Source organism: Delphinapterus leucas, chromosome 5 (assembly GCF_059928025.1).
Source record: "Delphinapterus leucas isolate spDelLeu-1000000601 "Yukka" chromosome 5, BTC_Dleu_Yukka2, whole genome shotgun sequence".
NCBI lineage: Eukaryota > Metazoa > Chordata > Mammalia > Artiodactyla > Monodontidae > Delphinapterus > Delphinapterus leucas.
In genome coordinates, this window is record NC_143133.1 from 133,731,239 (window position 1) to 133,750,960 (window position 19,722).

Genomic DNA, 19,722 nt, shown 5'->3' on the forward strand with positions numbered 1-19,722 from the left:
ACTTATCCAAAGAGTAGACATTTAGTAAAAGATGTAAAGTCACTGAAAGAGAGGAAGATACTGTCTTTAACTATTAAAAATTGTACAGGGCTTCCCTGGTGGCGCAGTGGTTGAGAGTCCGTCTGCCAATGCAGGGGACGCGGGTTCGTGTCCCGGTCCGGGAAGATCCCACATGCCGCGGAGCAGCTGGGCCCGTGAGCCACGGCCACTGAGCCTGCGCGTCCGGAGCCTGTGCTCCGCAACGGGAGAGGCCACAACAGTGAGAGGCCCGCGTACCGCAAAAAAAAATAAAAAATAAAATTAAAATTGTACAAAGGCAAGAAGGACAGTAAAAATTTATTAATGTGCCCTAATGAACATTTAGAAGAAACTGGGGGAGGAGGCATGGGAGGAAGTAAATAAAGGCTGGCACCAAGCATCCCTCTCTGTGAACCAAGAATTCTCTCCGCTCACATAAGCCTAGATCAGATTTCCATTTCCTTTGTTTTTTTAATTTTATCGTTCAAGATATTTTTAACAGATTGCATACAATAAATTTTTCGGCCACTATCAATTTTCTGTATCCAGGTGATTACACATAGTATAAAATAAATGGTAGAAATAAATGTTTAAATTACATCTAGATGTTTTTGGATATGCTGCTTTTATCAACATTTATATTCTATTAGGAAAAATTGTAGAAGCATCTGAAAAGAATTCTAAGCCCCAGAGTTCTTGTCAATTCTATTATTTCAGTCAAAGGCAATGCTCATTAGAATTACAAAACAAATTTATGCAAAAATAAGTTTAAATCCATCCCAAAAAAATCTCTGTTACTGAACCTAAAATTGACTTGCCTATGTTCTGAATTAAACATTTCCGTCAAGTCGTACAAGGCCTGTTAAAGCAATACATGACCAGATCTGTCATGTTATTATGTCAAATACAGCAAAGATCTATAGGTCAGTCATCGGACTGTTTGACTTCTATTTTCTGGACAGGTGAAACCTCTTAACTGAATCCTACACTTAATTATCCCCAAATCCCAAGCTATATCTTTTGATCCCTATCTCAACTTAAAATTAAATTCATTTTCTGGTGTTCCGTGTGAGTTTGCTTCAGGCTTGACTTAGAGCTTTATGAATAGCATTTACTATTTGCTTGCTGACCACATCAGTGTTTCTGATCCCTGTGGGTGATTTCCACAGGCTGGAGGTGTGTTGGGAAGTAGGAGAGCGAGGTGGACTGGAGGATGATTTCATGCAGCAAAACTCAGCACCCTCACACTTGAAGCCAAAACAAATACTTTGAGTAAGAAGTAACCTCCTGGATTCAAGTAGCGCATTTGATGTGAGGATACAAGGATGTCTGACACGCATGCCGTTTCTAATCTTCCTGCAGCAGTCTACTTCTGGACTAAGTGCCCCTACATTGCGGACACAAAACTCGATGGTGGTGATATAAATGGCGAGTCCACCCTCATGTATGTATGTATTTATTTTGGACAACACTCCAACTGATTTTTTGCTGAAAGTGAATTGTTTTCTCGGTTGAAGTTCATGTCCAGAAACAGAGAATGACGGCAGCAAGCCCTAATCAAAGCCCTCCAAGGGGAAAGGGTGGGGGAGGGATAAATCAGGAGGTTGGGATTAACATACACACTACTATGTATCAAATACATAACGAACAAGGACCGACTGTAGAGCACAGGGAACTCTGCTCAATATTTTGTAATAACCTATAAGGGAAAAGAATCTGAAAAAAGAATATATAGACATAGATATATGCATAACTGAATCACTTTGCTGCACACCTGAAACTAACATGATACTGTATATCAACTATACTTCAATTTTTAAAAAAATTTTAAAAAGCACTTCAGTATTTTTTGTATTAAAAGAATGGGGGGAAGGAGGTAGCACTGAAAGGAAATAGGTCTGCGTCACAGAGTAGAAAACTGACCAACAGGCTGTAACACCCAGTAGGAATTAGTTACCCTCCATCCCCAAAGTTTAACGGTCTCTGAAATTTCCAACACTGCTGATAACGCTCCCTCGGCGTCTGGAACTGACACTGCCCTGCTGTTTCCTACCATTTTCGTTACCTTCCTCTGCTGGGTGCTAATCAGAATCCCTGGATATAGAGTTTGGAAAGCTGTATTCTCCTATGCTACCAAAGCGCGATTTTTTATCCAGGAGAAAGAATCTGTGCCTCGAAAGTTCTTGTGCCGCATGTTTCCTCTCTCTGCACGGTGAGGACAGCTGCGTGCAAGGTGGTTTTCTCCAACTACCACTTAAGTATGTATGAACCACAACTCTCTCTGTCCAGCCCAGAATATTCTCCAGGTCCACTTTATCAACATTCTACTAGATACCTGCACTTACATGTCCCATTGGAATCATAATCCCCTAACACAGGGGTCCCCAACCCCTGAGCCACAGACCTGTACCTGTTAGGAACCAGACTGCACAGCAGTAGGTGAGCAGCGGGCGAGAAAGCAAAGCTTCACCTGTATTTACAGCCGCTCCTGGTCGCTCTCGTTACCGCTCCGCCTCCTGTCAGCATTATGGTGAGTGATATAATTATTTCATTATATATCACAACGTAATAGTAATAGAAATAAAGTGCACAATAAATGTAATGCGCTTGAATCATCCCGAAACCATTCCCGCCCCTCGTCCGTGGAAAAACTGTCTTCCACGAAACCGATCCCTGGTGCCAAAAAGGTTGGGGACCGCTGCCGTATCACACACACACACGCACACACTCAAATTTGTGTTCGTAATTCACAGTTCTTGTCTCAGACACTAGCAGTGATACCTGCCCATGTCACCCATTCCCTACCCTAGGAGTAATTTTAGACATTTCTTTACTATGCTCAATGAAGCACGGAGTTCAGGTAATTCTATCTTTTGACAATCTGTATTTAGTTCAGGATCTCATGGATTCTGATTTGGATTACTGAAGGATCCTTCTAACTGGTCCCCCCATCTTGAGCAACAGACATCATGGTACTGTAGGAACAGTTGTCACTTCCTCTTTGACTGGCCTGGGTAAGCGATTTAATTTTTCTCCTCCTAGAGTAAAAATTATTAAAGTAGGTAAGCAGGTAAAGCACCTAGTACTGTACCTAGAAAGAATAAACACTTGCTTTTTTGTAAATCAACTATACTCCAATAAAAATTTTTAATTAATTAATTAACTAATTAAAAAATAAACACTTGCTTTTTTGACTTCAGAGTGGGGGAGCCTTCATGCTGTTTTCAAAATGATTCTTCTAAAATGCAAATCTTACTTTACGCAATTCACAGTCATGTCATTTGCTTATAAACCTCTAGTGATTGTTCAAATGAAGCTAAAAATCCTTAGCATGGCATTCAAGGCCCTTCATGCTTCGCTCCTGCCATTTTTTTCTCATGGCCTGTCTTTACGCCAGTTCTTTTGCAAATGCCATTACTTGTCTAAGAATTAGTTGGATCAAACTCCATTTACTTGTGCATGGTAAGGCTACCTTTGTTGTCTGCTGCCCCCTGCCGGCCACGAAGGGGAAGAGGCAGCGCTGGCTCCTACCCGAAAGGACACACCTTTATAATTAATTCCAAGCAATGATCCGCTTCGTATAAAAATGTATTGGTACACACAGGGCTGATTTTACACATACTTTTCAAAACTTTTCAAAATGACATGAGCAGAATAGCAGAATGAATTCACAGCCAAGTTTTCTAAGCCATTTAGCACTTTAATAATGATGAAATATGTCACCAGGGCCTCAGCCTTCATCAGAGTTCTGTCTGTTCATCTTACTCAGAGCAGGACTAAGGAATAAAACCCTGCTTTTCTTTACGTGCACCCCCTAGCGCCTTGCCACTTAAAGGCGAGCCCCAGGACAGAAGAGAACGTTCATCTTGAAAGGTTCTATCTTTGGGGTTTGTTTCCAGAGGAGCTCCTGGAAGCTTTTTGCTGCTAGAGAGACTCCCATTAAAAAAGGAGCCCAGGGGCTTCCCTGGTGGCGCAGTGGTTGAGAATCTGCCTGCCAATGCAGGGGACACAGGTTCGAGCCCTGGTCTGGGAAGATCCCACATGCCGCGGAGCAACTGGGCCCATGAGCCACAACTGAGCCTGCACGTCTGGAGCCTGTGCTCCGCAACAAGAGAGGCCGCGATAGTGAGAGGCCCGCGCACCGCAATGAAGAGTGGCCCCCGCTCGCCGCAACTAGAGAAAACCCTCGCACAGAAACGAAGACCCAACACAGCCAAAAATAAATTAATTAATTGTTTTTAAAAAAGGAGCCCAGACGTCTTCTTCCCAAGGTTTTCAGGGTGTCCTGCAGGGAGAGTTGCACCATCCTTATACAATGTGTTACATATAACCTTCTCTATCATACTAAGGTCGAAAAAGATAGGCTGGTCAGGAATAAAGACACAGACCTACTGGAGAACGGACTTGAGGATATGGGGAGGGGGAAGGGTGAGCTGTGACAGGGCGAGAGAGAGTCATGGACATATACACACTAACAAACGTAAGGTAGATAGCTAGTGGGAAGCAGCCGCATGGCACAGGGATATCGGCTCGGTGCTTTGTGACCGCCTGGAGGGGTGGGATAGGGAGGGTGGGAGGGAAGGAGAGGCAAGAGGGAAGAGATATGGGAACATATGTATATGTATAACTGATTCACTTTGTTATAAAGCAGAAACTAACACACCATTGTAAAGCAATTATACCCCAATAAAGATGTTAAAATAAATAAATAAATAAACAAACAAACAACTAAGCAGAACCGGGCTTCCCTGGTGGCGCAGTGGTTGAGAGTCCGCCTGCCGATGCAGGGGACATGGGTTCGTGCCCCGGTCCGGGAAGATCCCACATGCCGCGGAGCGGCTGGGCCCGTGAGCCACGGCCGTTGAGCCTGCGCGTCCGGAGCCTGTGCTCCACAACGGGAGAGGCCACAACAGTGAGAGGCCCACATACCACAAAAAAAAAAAAAAAAAAAAAAACTAAGCAGAACCAATTTTTTTCTGATAACATTTTAGTTTGGCTTTTTAAAATAGCCCTACTCATTCATTTGAATTTATGATGGGACCAGATGAGAGATCCCATATGAGCAGCATGTAATTACTGTATTAAAAAGAATTTTAGATTTGCCTTAAAAGGGATTCTGATCACATAAAAGTATTTTTTAATTCTACCCATGATCCATAAAGTCTCTTGATAATAAATGTATTCAATAATCCATCTTTCACAGTCAGGTAATCTAGATGTTTTCTTCCTATGACATCAGTCTACCAAATGCTAGGTTTCGTTGCTCATGTAGCAAAGTAATATTTCTAAACGTTAATCTGTGCAATTTACATTTCTCATCCTCCCAAATTCACTCCCCACTCTCCCATTAGCCTATTTCCCGCTTATTTCCTCAAATGAAGGATGTGAGGGGCAGAGGTCGGAGAAAGGGGCAGTACTCATTTTTTTCTAATTTTTGTTTTTGAAATAACAAACTCCTTAGAGGAATGTGAAAGCAAAGACAAAATATTTGGGGGCCATATATTTTTTAAAAGATTCTACAGGTGAGCTGGAAGCAGGAATGGGGAGGGACAGGAAGAGAAAGAGATAGAGAGGAGGAATTCATAACAGCACAGATGAATATGGTTTCCAGATAAAGACTTCATGAAACCTGCTTTGCCAGGAAGACAGGATCGCTGGAAATTAGGGTCTGAGACCCAAGGGCATAGAAGGCCAGAGCATCTTCCCTGGGGAGAGTCCTCATAAGCAGGTGTGACTGGAAAATATATTCAGCTACTCTGGGCCTATGTCACTAACAAAGCATGAGGATAGTGGAATGATTCTGTGTCTCCAAGAAGAAGAAGCAAAGAAGCCAAGACGTAACGGGACTGGGCAGACGAGCCCCAGGGACACCTCAGCGTGAGCTTCAGAATCAAAGATCAAGGTTCAAATGGGACAACTGACATCTCACTAGATCTTTGCACACAGGCAAGCACCCTCCCAAATTTCATGGAATTTTGTTAAGCCACTATCATTTCATTTCAAGAATTTAGATATCTATCCTGAGTGGAAGATTCTGGAATTGGCTAAGATTAAGTTTTTCCCACTGCAGTGAAATAGGTGTGTGAAATAAACATTAGGTTAAATTTTTAAAAATAATAAAAAGTAAATCTATTTTTATGTGAATTTGCAAATCTTACAGTTCATTAAAACTTCTCCATTCATTTGAATCCATTCAACATTCTCATTCTTTGTTAGAACTCATCACCATGTACAGAATTTGTCATCATAGCAGAAATATTCACTTTGTGTAGGACATTGAGGATATGTTGAATTAGATTACCAGAGTCGCAAGTTTTACGCAATGAAATGTGTTTCTAATTTTTTAGGAGATTTAGGGAAAGAGAATATTGAGGGAATAACATTCTCATAGAAATCCATCCATCTAGAACAATGCATTTCTTCCTGAGTGTCAGAATGAACATATGGCCAGCTCAAAATTCTTCAGATGACTGAAGTGATGACTATTTGAAACAAACGTATAAAAGCATTGCCACAGCTTCTGGTCCTGTAAGACAGGACTCATGGAGTCCAACTAATTGATCCAGTGTTCACATGCATATCTTCTTTGAGTTTTTAAAAATGCTGGAAGTGTTTCAAAGTTTGAACCACTTATTAAGCATCCAAAAAAAATACTAATGTTCCACTTCAGAAATGATAATTAGAATGATATTCTACCTTAGATTGCACTGCTGTTCTCCATCTCAGTATTCTTAGATGTTTCAAAATGTTCAATATGTTAAGAAGGAACAAGAAGCTTAGGTAGGCTGGCACAGTTTGCAAGTAAGACTCACGAGGGCTGCTTCCTCTTTTTAGCTACAGACTCTTTTCTTCCACAAGGGGAAAAAAGATCTACTTGACACATTGCTCAAGGATTCTTTTATTCTGTCACTTTTCAAGCAGAGAGTAAAAACTACCTTTCCTCTTCCCCTACTAATATATTTTGTTATTTTTCCATCATCCCAGGAGTCTGAAAATCTGCTGGAAGTTGCTTTGGTGCACCCGCATAGGAAACTACATTTTCGTCCTGAAAGGAAAATAAAGTTCATTTCACGGTGAAATGTATGCTTTATATAGAGGCATATGCTATATATATATATTTTTTAAGATATATATATATATTCTATATAGTGTGTGTACAAAGATAAATGTAATATATATATACACAATACACGTTTGATATGAAACTTCTAAGAACAGATATTTTAACATGTAAAGTAGGAGAATGATGCAAGAGAGGTTGGAAAGTGAGAACACAAAAGGAAGGGCTATATCCCAGATTACATGTTTTGATAGACATTTGTACAATATCAAATAGCATGCAAAACCCAAATTTTAAAACGAGAGCTTTCTATTTCACTGAATGATCTATCCAGATCATGAAAATATTTAAGGCTTAAAGTTAGGGACAATTTAGCTAACATCACAGCAAAAAGGCTTGAAAATTACGCTAGCAGAAAGAACGAAGTGTGATGCTTTGGTGGAATATTGACAAAAACGCATTAATAGCCTCATAACGTCTGGGTTTCTTTCTGGTACAAAGCAGTCAGCAAGGAGTTTGCATTGTAAACTCTTTGTAGCAGATTGTACAGCAGGAGCAATAACAATTCAGAAGTTTGCAATAAGGAAGAAAATATTTCAAAACTCATTGCTAAAAGCACATTGTGGATTTTGAAAGAATATAAAAGATCAACACATCCTGACAGTAGAGCTTTAAAAGCCCATGTCTTAGAGGAGCCCTGGATTCCTGGGGCTATTCTAAAGGCCTTCCTTTTATTGTTGTTTTTTCACCAATATAATCAAAATCTTGTGCCAAGATTCAAATTTTGTTCAGTCCAATCCCTTTTAGCGGATACTAATAAATGTTCTAATAATAAATGAAATGTGAGGAAGTACCTAATTAATATATTTGGTAAAAATATCTATATTTTATTAACGTAAAAACATAATAATTTCCAGTGGTTCCAATGGTTCAGCTTTCTTAACATTTTTGTTCCTCTCAAATATACAAACATAGCCTCTTGGTAATATACAATCCTGAAAATACTATCTATAACCCATACATCCTAGCGATGTTAGGGAAAAAACCTTTAGTCCACTCTATTTTTTAAGTAAATTATTCAGAAGGTTCAATATGTTCTAACTATTATCCTTACAAATTGTGCTTCAACTGCATGACTAATTTAAGACTGAGCACAATGAAAACATAACAGTGAGTCATGAAGTAACCCTAGTACAATTATAATCCACTCCATGAAAATAAAAAAATGTCATTGATCCTCCTTCCTCAAAAGCTGTACAAATTGAATACTAAAAAATTAACAAATCAAATTCTACCACTTTTACTAGACAAGTGACTGTCTACCCATAATTTATGAAGGGCCTTTGGTTTAGACCTATTATAAGAAAATATAACCCCTTCAAAACTTCCCAAATTAAATAGCACAAATATTTTGAAAGATATTTAACATTAAAATCTTCTCAATAACCACAGAAAATAAAAACAAAAACACGTAGAGCTAAATAATCTGACTATCCCATTGATGAAAATGCATTTAAATAAGAAATTCAAAAGGTACTTCCTTAACCTCCCTTAGCAAATTAATTGAAGTAATTTGTTGTTAAATAGAGAAATAATACCATTTATAGTAACCTCCCACCATTTATGGTAACCTCTTCTCTAAATAGTAGAAATAATACTCATATGTTTAGAAACAATGAATAGAGGATTAAATCAATGTTTCAACATAAAGACACACTTTAAATCTTAATTTTTCAGAGTTATTTTCCTAATTTTAATCCATATGTAATTATTTACAAATACCTAATGGCATATTAAAACAATTATCAAAAGGTTTTTTACAGCTTAATATTTGAGATTTTTTTTCATAGCAGCTTACTGTTTGAGTCACCTTGGTTATTTATATGAAATATCGCTTCTTTTTCATTAGATGTGCTTGCAAGAAATTGTTCCTAAGATTTCAGTTGACTTGTAACTCTAAAGCGCTAATTTTTCTCAGCTTGACAAGTAAACATAAAAGTCTTTTCTTACCGCCTATTGAATTTTTTGATAGGAAATAAAACATAAAAACGATTACATGTTGCTCCAGGCAATTTGGAATCAGTTCAGGGGTTCATTACAGACCTGAAAATCCCCAGAACTCAAGATGAGTAGTGTATATCTAGATTACAAAATTAAATACAAACTTTAAGGAGAGTCAGTCTACGGAGATATGACATCAAGCTCTTGACATTGATCTATGCCTTAGATCATAACAGTTACAAACTAATTGCTGTAGTACTTCACTGTCACTCATAGATGTTCTAAGAAAACTTTCTCAAGTGGAAATTCTAAAATTTAATCTACCATAATGTATATATATATTTTTTAATATTTCTTTTATATTGGAGTAGATTTACAATGTTGTGTTAGTTTCAGGTGTACAGCAAAGTGATTCAGTTACACATATACGTATATCTATTCTTTTTCAGATTCTTTTCCCACATAGGTTATTACAGAGTATTGAGTAGAGTTCCCTGTGCTATACAGTAGGTCCTTGTTGATTAGCTGTTTTACATATAGTTACATGTAATATTAATCCCAGCCTCCTACTCCCATAATATATTAACACAAATATCTCAAGACAAGACCTACTCTCAACTTATATTTCACTTGATAAGTAAGGAACTTATACTGATCACATAAATGCAAATCTACCTGTATGGATAAGCAATAATATTGTATGACAAGAGCTACAATAGCTACAATTCATTCACCTTCCCAAACAAAATAAGAATTTTCTCAGATTTAGAGCTGTCCCTGAGCCCCTACCTTTCATCCCTCCATAAAAACAAACATCCCCCCATATAGACTCATCCCTGAGTCCTATTGATTCCGCCACCCTAATGACTCTCCAACCCATCCATTTTGCTCTATTTCTGCTCCTATTGCTTTATTTTAGTCCTACATTACCTCTTGCTTGCAATATTGCAACTGTCTGGTTTCCATGCCTCCAACTTCTGCACTTCCTGACACTGTTCATAATTTTAGTCAGGGTGAGCTTTCTCTGACCTCAGTTCTCTCCTTCAGTTTCTCTCTACTCCCTATGGTATCCACATGCCTAGAACAAAATACAGTAACATACAAAGCATCCATGATCTGGCTGGTCTTTTCATCTTTATTCTCCCCAAAACCATCTCATCTTGTGTTCCATATTTTAGAAATTACTTCTATTTTCTTAAACATTCCAGACCACATCATGCTTCCAAGTTTATGTTGCATCGTTTGCCTACAGAATTCTTCCCTCTTTATTCCATTTCACCCACCACCATCTCTCTGAGAAATAAATCCATTCACAACTGCTCAAGAAATCCAGAGTAGAAGTGATCATCCTTTCCCAGTAATGCCCACTGTGCCCTGTACGTATGCCTGCCATAGCCTCGGTAACTCTGAACTTCAGACTTGCATGTTTTGTCTCCCTATAAGTTCCTTGAGGATGGAGACTGGGTCGTGTTCATCTTTGCATCCAAGGACCTGGTACAGTGCCTGGACCACCACACTGAGTCAGTGTTTATTGAATGAACCACTGAATCGATAACACAAAAGTTTATTCTGTCTTTCTGAAGAGACATCTAGGCCAAATTACATATAGGAATATCTCTCAGAGCTACAGACTAGCTTAATAAAGAATGATACTGGGCTTCCCTGATGGCGCACTGGTTGAGAGTCCGCCTGCCGATGCAGGGGACGCGGGTTCGTGCCCCGGTCCGGGAAGATCCCACATGCCGCAGAGCGGCTGGGCCCGTGAGCCATGGCTGCTGAGCCTGCGCGTCCGGAGCCTGTGCTCCGCAACGGGAGAGGCCGCAACAGTGAGAGGCCCGCGTACCGCAAAAAAAAAAAAAAAAAAAAAAAAATTGGTGAACAAATGAAAGCCCTCGTTGACTTCTGAACATTAGGGTAAAATGGGAATTACTGGTATTACTTTACAAGTGCTGACGCAGAGGTTAAAATAAGTCATCTACTCAAGGCTGAGACAGCAAGAGAGGCACACCGCCCCCCCCCCAAATCCTCGACTGCTGGACTCAAATCCTGCATTCGTTCCATTATTGCACTTGACTCTTACTTAATTTGAAAAATTACTATAACTGAGTCTTAGTAGTGCCTTCTTATAGAATATTATTGAAAGATCGAAGTAAAGTCTGTTCTATGCCATGAACTATCTATGTGTCCCCAGGTATATAAATACTTACCAGGAAGTTTCCTCACCTAATCAATGAAGTGTTTAGATTAAATGAGTGCTATGACTTCCTCAAATTCTATTTTTTAAATCGTAAGATCTGATAAATCAATGCAAATGTTGATAATAAAAGAACTTAACTTTGAAGGTATTGCTATTGGATCACAAATTTCATTAGAACAAAGACAGGAAGACATAACTGAAGTTATTCATAACATTATATTAGAAAATGAGAGGGCAAGTTATATCAGGCTAAAATTTTGGAAACAGTACTAAGATATATTATCATTGTTTCCTTTTAGCCCATTAAAAACATGAAATTACACTGACTGCATTATTATGAGGCTGTTAATATTAAGATTATATTTTGTCTTTAGCCAGAATAATTTTGGTGATTATTGTTGCCACTGCAAATACTCTTTTCAAACTCTAAATTTCTTTTATTGTTGTAGCTAAGATTCTGATTAGCAGTCTTTTCCATAGGATAACTGGAAGATCTTGGCTATTAAAGAGGAAACTTTTCACTGTTTTTACATAAACTCATTGTTATTCTCTGAGACCCATAGAAGTGACACATTAAGTCCTTATTGGAAGGTCTTATATTTAAAATAGATAGTTATACTTTTCTCCCTTGATAATTTAAACATGTTATTAAAAAAAGCAAAAACCGAACTATTTATGGAGCAAATTTTTCCCCTTTGTTTCAACGCACCAGCTTCCTCACCACGCTGAAGAGTCAGGCTAATGGTACTACGTGGCAGCTATTAAATAAATAATTGTTGAATAAATTAGTAAGTAGGTAGCACAGAAAGAAAATATACTCCAGGGAACTAAATTAGTTCATCTTCTAATTTAGTACCAGTAGTTTAGGGAAATTCATCAACCTCTACTTTTCTCATTCATTCATCAATCCATTACTTCATTCAACAGTTATTTTCTCATTATCAAACCAGAGGGCTTAGCCCTAGAAATAGACAGAAGAATAAAATGGAGGTTTTTCTTGGCTTAAGAAGGTTACTCTTAAGGCAGAAAAATATGAAAACGCGATGTTACAATTGCTATAATACAAGTATGTAGTTTCCAAACATAAGTGTTATTAATACTGCTTCTGTGAGTGTCAGAACACTTAGGAAAGACAAAGGAAGAAATAGCTGAGCTTGCTCTTGGAAGATGAGAATCCTACATGAGGAAAGGGGAGAGAATTCTGGACAGCCAGCAGAGAGGGTGCAAAGACACGGTATTGTGCAATAATAGTGGCCAGAAATTAACATTTGACCTTAACTGACGCTTGCTTGGGACCTGGTGCATTAGTCTTCTCCAGCTGCCATAACAACATACTGTAGACTGGGTGGCTTAAATAACAGAAATTTGTTTTCTCACAGCTCTGGAGGCTAAAGTCACAAATCAAGGGGCCAGCCAGTTTGGTTCTTGGTGAGAGCTCTTTTGGCCTGTAGACGAACACCTTCTCACTGTGTCCTCACAGGGCAGAGAAAAGCCACTCACAGTGCCTTTTCTGTATGGGGATGAGTGCGCCACCCTTATGGCCTCATTTAACCTTAACTACCTCTTTTTTTTTATTTTTAAGGTTTCGTTTTGTTTTGTTTTTTGCCCGTGCCACGTGGCTTGTGGGATTTTAGTTCCCTGACCAGGGATCGAACCCTGGCCCTTCAGCAGTGAAAGCCGGATCCCAACCACCGGACCGCCAGGGAATTCCCAACCTTAACTACCTCTTAAAAAACCCATCTCCTCATCCAGCCACATTGGGGGTCAGGGTTTCAACATATGGATTTTGGGAGAGACACAATTCAGTCCATGGCACGTGGCATGGAAGAAAAGTGATACATACTGTAACTCGAAGAGGAAACTGGGGCTGGACTGTGAAAGGCTTAGCTTCCATTTTTATTTAGCTAAATTTGCCAACTGGGTAGACTTGGCATGGCTGAATGGTTGGGAGGAAAAGAAAGTCCACTCAAAGGCAGATGAATAGGCTGGGGAATGGAGACTAAGGAGGCATGAAGGAGGCGAGCTCGGTGGGACTAGACCAACTGTTCACGGCTTGTGAGAAAGACGCACACTGAGGATGATGCCCAGGTTACAGCCTGGCAAATGGAGGGACTGATGGTGATGCTTTTCAGTGAAGCAGCAAATGCCGGATGGGAGCAGAATTGAGAGGGAGACACTGAGCAAGTTTGAATATGATGACCCTGAGCTAATTTTGGAGTTTACCAGATCAGAGTATCTTATGGACAACTGAATGTACTACTCTGGAGATCCCAAGACAGAAGAACCAAAGACAGAACTCTGTGGAACATTTAAAGTATAATAAGAAAGAGGAAACTAATTTGGAGGTCCTGAGACGTAGGAAAAGACCCAGAGAGAGTGGTGGCATGAAGGTCAAGGAGAGCCGCATTTCAAGAATGATGTCTATCTCAAATGCCTTAAAGATGTTACGTAACACAGTGGGAGAGTCCTTACACTTCCTCTCTCTCTTGAGGTCTGCCTAACTGCAGGGAGTATATATTCTCTCCTTCTTCTTCGTGTTCATTCAAGGAGAAGTGGCCTGCTACGATCCAGCATTGGTGCCTGGGTGGGGAAGGTGTTCTAACTCAGAAAGGAAGTATTAGCAAGTCCTAGTTGGTCTCACAATTAGCCATGCCCTTCAGTGTCTGCTTCATCTGTACGTAAGTTGATATGTTGATCCCTATTTGCCTAATTTCCATTTCTCTCTCTCAGATGGTTACAAACTTGGATGAAAAAGAGGGGTGCTCTTTAGTGGGTCGTCTCAAACCTCCAATTTTAAAATTGAGAGAAACAGGATTTGTGGGAAAAGTGACGCTTCAACAGCAAACTTCAGCGAACCCAAGGGAACACTGAAGATATTTACAAGGAGTTAATTAATAGGTGCACATATGGCGGCAAAAGCACTTGGCAGAAGCCTTGTGTTTGAACACATCACAGAGCTAATCCACTGTAAACAATGTTGATTTAGCTTTCAGAAAGCATTTTAATGGGATTTAGTCTTATGTGAGCTTCCTCGTTGATAGCACTAAAATAAATATGTTCCTTTAAGAATTTACACAACTGATGTATATTTAGACGGACTCGGTAAGGTTTTTAGATCACTTTTAAAAGACGTATCCTCCACACACCCTTTATTGTCCCTCATTCACGCTCTGAAGTCCTGAAAGCGTCCTCAATTCGATTTCCAAACAATACTGTAACCAGCGTATGTCCCGAGTGAACAAATTACACGGTTTGCCAGGATCTCTAAACAACCGCCACCAACCCGCTGGTTCACTTAGGACAAAGGTGTGCTGCTGGGAGCTTCCTTTCTGGCACAGTGAGTTTGAGTTCTGACTTCCAAACACTAAGCTGACAGCTTCAGTCCCTTTATTTTTTCCCCCCAAATTTAACTCACACATTGCTCATGAAAAACAAACACTCCACCCTGTAAGGAAAACAAAAAATCCCTCCAAATAAGCTGCCTATTCTCTGCCTCCACTTTGAGAAGCTACTTTAATTGGATTCATTTCTTCTCTTTCTAGAACCCATGTCTTCATCTTTGTGCTGCTTTCTTGCTCTCTCTCTCCCTTTCTTCTGTCTTTAATTATGTACAAACTACCTCCCCTAACAAACTGCCCTGGGCTTTTCTGTCCCTCTAACTACTTGACTGTTCTCTCACTTTCCCTTTGTTCTTCCAAATTTACCCCAAATTTGTTGTGTACATCCCTAGCTACGAATAATTCTCCAATTATAATTCTTCCTTACCTGGTTTCCACTTAGACCATCAGTGTGTTATCATTCTCTGTACCAAGTGGATGCTCAATAACTATTTATTAATTACTAGGAATTATTTTTTCCTAATCCATCCAAACGGGGTGATATAATTTAGGTTAATTACATTTTGGCATGAATATACCTTAAACTTACACAATGTCATTTGTCAGTTACGTATCAATAAACCTGAAGGAGCGAAAAAAGTAATGAAACATTAAAAACACATCCGTATAAATTGATACACTATAGAGAACAGTATGGAGGTTCCTTAAAAAACTAAAAATAGAACTACCATATGACCCAGCAATCCCACTACTGGGCATATACCCTGAGAAAACCATAATTCAAAAAGACACATGCACCCCAATGTTCATTGCAGCACTATTTACAATAGCCAGGATACGGAAGCAACCTAAATGCCCATCGACAGACGAATGGATAAAGAAGATGTGGCACATATATACAATGGAATATTACTCAGCCATAAAAAGAAATGAAATTGAGTTATTTGTAGTGAAGTGGATGGACCTAGAGTCTGTCATACAGAGTGAAGTAAGTCAGAAAGAGAAAAACAAATACCGTATGCTAACACATATATATGGAATCTAAAAAGAAAAAATGGTTCTGAAGAACCTAGAGCCAGGACAGGAATAAAGATGCAGACGTAGGGAATGGACTTGAGGACACGGGGAGGGGGAAGGGTAAGCTGGGATGAAGTGAGAGAGTGGCATGGACATATATACACTACCAAACGTAAAACAGATAGCTAATGGGAAGCAGCCGCATAGCACAGGGAGATCAGCTCGGTGCTTTGTGACCACCTAGAGGGGAGGGATAGGGAGGGTGGGAGGGAGACGCAAGAGGGAGGAGATATTGGGATATACATATATGTATAGCTGACTCGCTTTGTTATACAGCAGAAACTAACACACCATTGTAAAGCGGTTATACTCCAATATAGATGTTTTTTAAAAGAAAAAAGAAAATTAATGAATCTCATTGACTAGAAAACTGTTATAAAAATAGTTGAATCTAAAAAGGTGTGTGGCACGAAGTAGATGCTCACTGAATAAATGGGTATATTCATGATGCACATAATTTAGCACACTTCTTAGCCCAAGTGCTGAAGGACTTGTCCCATCCTCACATTTCTTCATGTACTTTATATTCATTGATGGTGAAAAAACACAGTCTGTTCATTTGTCTGTACCACACCAAATATGAAAGTGTTTTCTTAAAGGAAAAAAAAAACAACCACTGAGATACATTTACCAGCTTCTTCATTATTAGCCTGCATCACAAATGACCAGGCTGTTGGGTACACAGTAAACATGGAGACCAGACTGACCACTGGGAAAGCTGGTATGTGGACAGAGATCTCCAACAGGGTCATTAGTTCATGAAACAGGAACAGGCCACACTAGAAAGGGTTTCGCAAGTGAGAGAATCTGTTGTCAGCCAAAGGAAGACGATCAGAAAACTAAGATCAGTAATTAAAATAAACAATGACCAATGAAAAATTAAGACAATTACCTAAATAATCCAGGCAAGCTAATATTTTTGGCAAAAAGGAAAAGAAGAAGTTCAGGATTGGCTCTCTGCAATCGGCACAGATAAATATTCAACTTCGAGGCTTATTCTATAAAAATAAAACCTCAGCTTTTATTTCCAAATGAGGGTTAGGTCACCTGAGGCCATTTAGAATCTTTACAAAATTACAATAATAATTATTAAAACAAAATTTTGATTTCCTCTTAAGAACTTTTTTAACATGTCATAAGTAGTTATAGTCAGGGTGAGTAAAAAGCCACCGATTTTAAGTACATCACAAATGCAGTATCTATTCATTCATTCAGTAAGTGTTGCAAGAGCATCTCCCGGGACGCAGGGCTGTGCTGAGAGGGAGTATACAGACATTAAGACGCGTACTTCTTTCCAGGCAGATGGAAGCAAGAAGACAGGACCCATAAACAAGAGCAACACATGGAATTTTCTAGATCAGAGGAGGGAGGGTGCTTTTCTCCCACCGTGGCAGCTACAGGGGTGGGAAAGGCATCACTGGCGATTTAAAAATTGGATTTGTAGAGGAGTTTAAAAATTAGTAAATATTTAAGCTTGTAAAAACCTGGAGGTGGATATTCTCAGCAAAGGACGCAATGTGAGCAATGCAAAGGTGGTGGAAACAGAGACTGTGTGTTTACCCAAGGCGAGCCATTTTTCCCGGAAGATGGAATTGGAGGGAGCGGGCTTGGGGCGTGTGGGAGCGGGTGTGCCATAGGGGCAGAGCCCGAGGACTCACGGTGCCTGAAATGGCAAGCTCCTCAATGGAACGTTATTTACATACAGCCTCGAAAGGTCAGAAGTCTTTGAGCGGAAAAAATTAACTAGATCAAATCTGTGTTCTTCCTAAGTACGCTTTTGAAGAATCAAGGTTTCTTTTCCAAGTAGCGTTGCTAAATCTTAAGATTCAAAGAAATAAAACTAAAACAGGAAGAACGACATATCATTGTGTTACTCTATGCCAGGCACAGGGCTAAATCCATTACATGCATTAACCCATTTAATCTTCATAAAGCTGGGATTCTTCGTTGGTTGGTCCCATTTTTCAGATCAGAACGCAGAGGCAACAAAGCTAAAAAAAACATGCACAGTTTCACCCCGTTAAGTGGCTGAGCTGCAATTTGACTCAAGGTCCGTCAGACTCCAAAACTCATGCCCTTATCCACTATGACACACTACTTCCCAGTGTTTTCATTAGGTAACATAAGTAAAGATACTCGGAAGATTGATACTTTTCTACCACATTTAATGGAAAGAAATGGCTGGGCTACTTTCAACCATCAATTTTCCATGTAACAATTTATGTGACAACACTGATATATATCCTCAAGACTGCCTTACAAATATGTCTTAGAAATAATTTCCCTAAACACATATTTCCTAGACTTTTATAATGTATTTGAAAATTAAAATATTGATTTAATTCGTGTACCTTGATGATCATCCTGCTTCACAGAACTGCAGTTTTAGAACGCATAGATTATTCTTCCTCCAGAGGGGGATATCTAATCAAGCAAAGACCTCTAGCCACACACAAATTCTATTTGGTTCCTTTTTATATTTTGAATAATAAAAATAAGGTATATGTTCTGGAATAACTGAACTTCTAAAAAATTATGTTTTAAAAATATTTTCAAGGTGCCTCCTGTTTCTCAAGCATTCACTATTACCAATTAATCAGAAAACCACAATGTACCTTTCTGCTTTATATGAATTAATTCTAAAGGTTCTTTACTGCTTTACAGCATGTGATGCGTTTACTAATGTAACCACATTGAAGATTCCCATATAAAAGAGCTAGAAGTAAAACGTTTGGGGTGTTAATGAAGTAACTAGAATCTAGTCATTTTTATATTCTATATTAGAAAAACAAGAACCTTTTTGCCGAAGAAAAAAGGTCACTTTCCGTGTCTAATTATGAGACGCAAGGCACAGAGATGATGACAGTCAATGTGATAAGTGATGAGTTGTGTGGCATGCCATCTGCTGGTCCCCTATCCCTAGAGCTTTCTCACTGATTTTTCCCCATTTCCTTGGGAAATTCCCCAACTGTAGGTTTCACCATCTCCCCTCTAACCACAGCTTTTTGTGTTCTTTTTGTTGCCTAAGGGAGCAGTGCTGAAGGTTGCACCAATCAATCTTGTCTCTACTCTGCAGAGAAAAGACAGCTCTACAAAGCACCATTGCTGATTTGTTCTTGTGATCTGCAATTGGCTTGTTTTCTGATAAAGTTCTTGTTTGTCAGGGCCTCTGTCAACGTTTTGTATTTATCGCCTCTGGGGTGATCAATTCTAATACAGTGTCTTCTGCTAAATTTTGAATCAAGATCACTCCTGACATTTACTTAAGCATGGCACTGTCCAATACGAAGCTCATGGCTCTGCCTTTTGTGATAGAAAAAGGAGAAGAGAGACAGCTTTATATTTTATTAACATAACAAAGGGCCACTATTTCACTCCTCACCTGTGCCACCTTTTCTGTTTGTAATGGACCATAAGCTGAATCATAAGGAGTTCCCCCTTTGGGGAGTCTGAAAAGAGTATAAAATAGACTCTGCTACTTTTAATGTCATTAAGAACCTGCAGATACTGATAACTACTATTTAAGCTCATGATTTGAAAAACGAATACAAAGTTAACGTAAACAATGTATTCTCATTCCTGGGTAATACACATACCTCCTACACCCTGAGCTAATCTATTTCATATTGTAAAAGCAGCCTTTAGCAAGTTCAAATGTATCCTTATACGAGGCATAAAACAGATTAATAAAGCCCTCTGGTAAGTGACGATGTTGTGTCATATTTCAAAGCAAACAAAGCTTTTCTTGAAATTCGAAATTTATTTTCCCTTCCTGGACTGATCGATTCACTTAGACCATATTTCACCTCACTAAGGATATGAGAAGACACTTGATTAAAAGTAAGAATACATAGTTGTAACACTGCAGAGGTTTGAAAATAAGAAGCCTGAATGTATAAATAGGATGTGCTGTGTCTTGGACAAACAACTCATCTTTTATAGAAATGCATATTTTATGAATATATTATATATTATATATGTATATATGTATAAATATACATAAGACAAAGGGATAAACATTTACAAGAAAA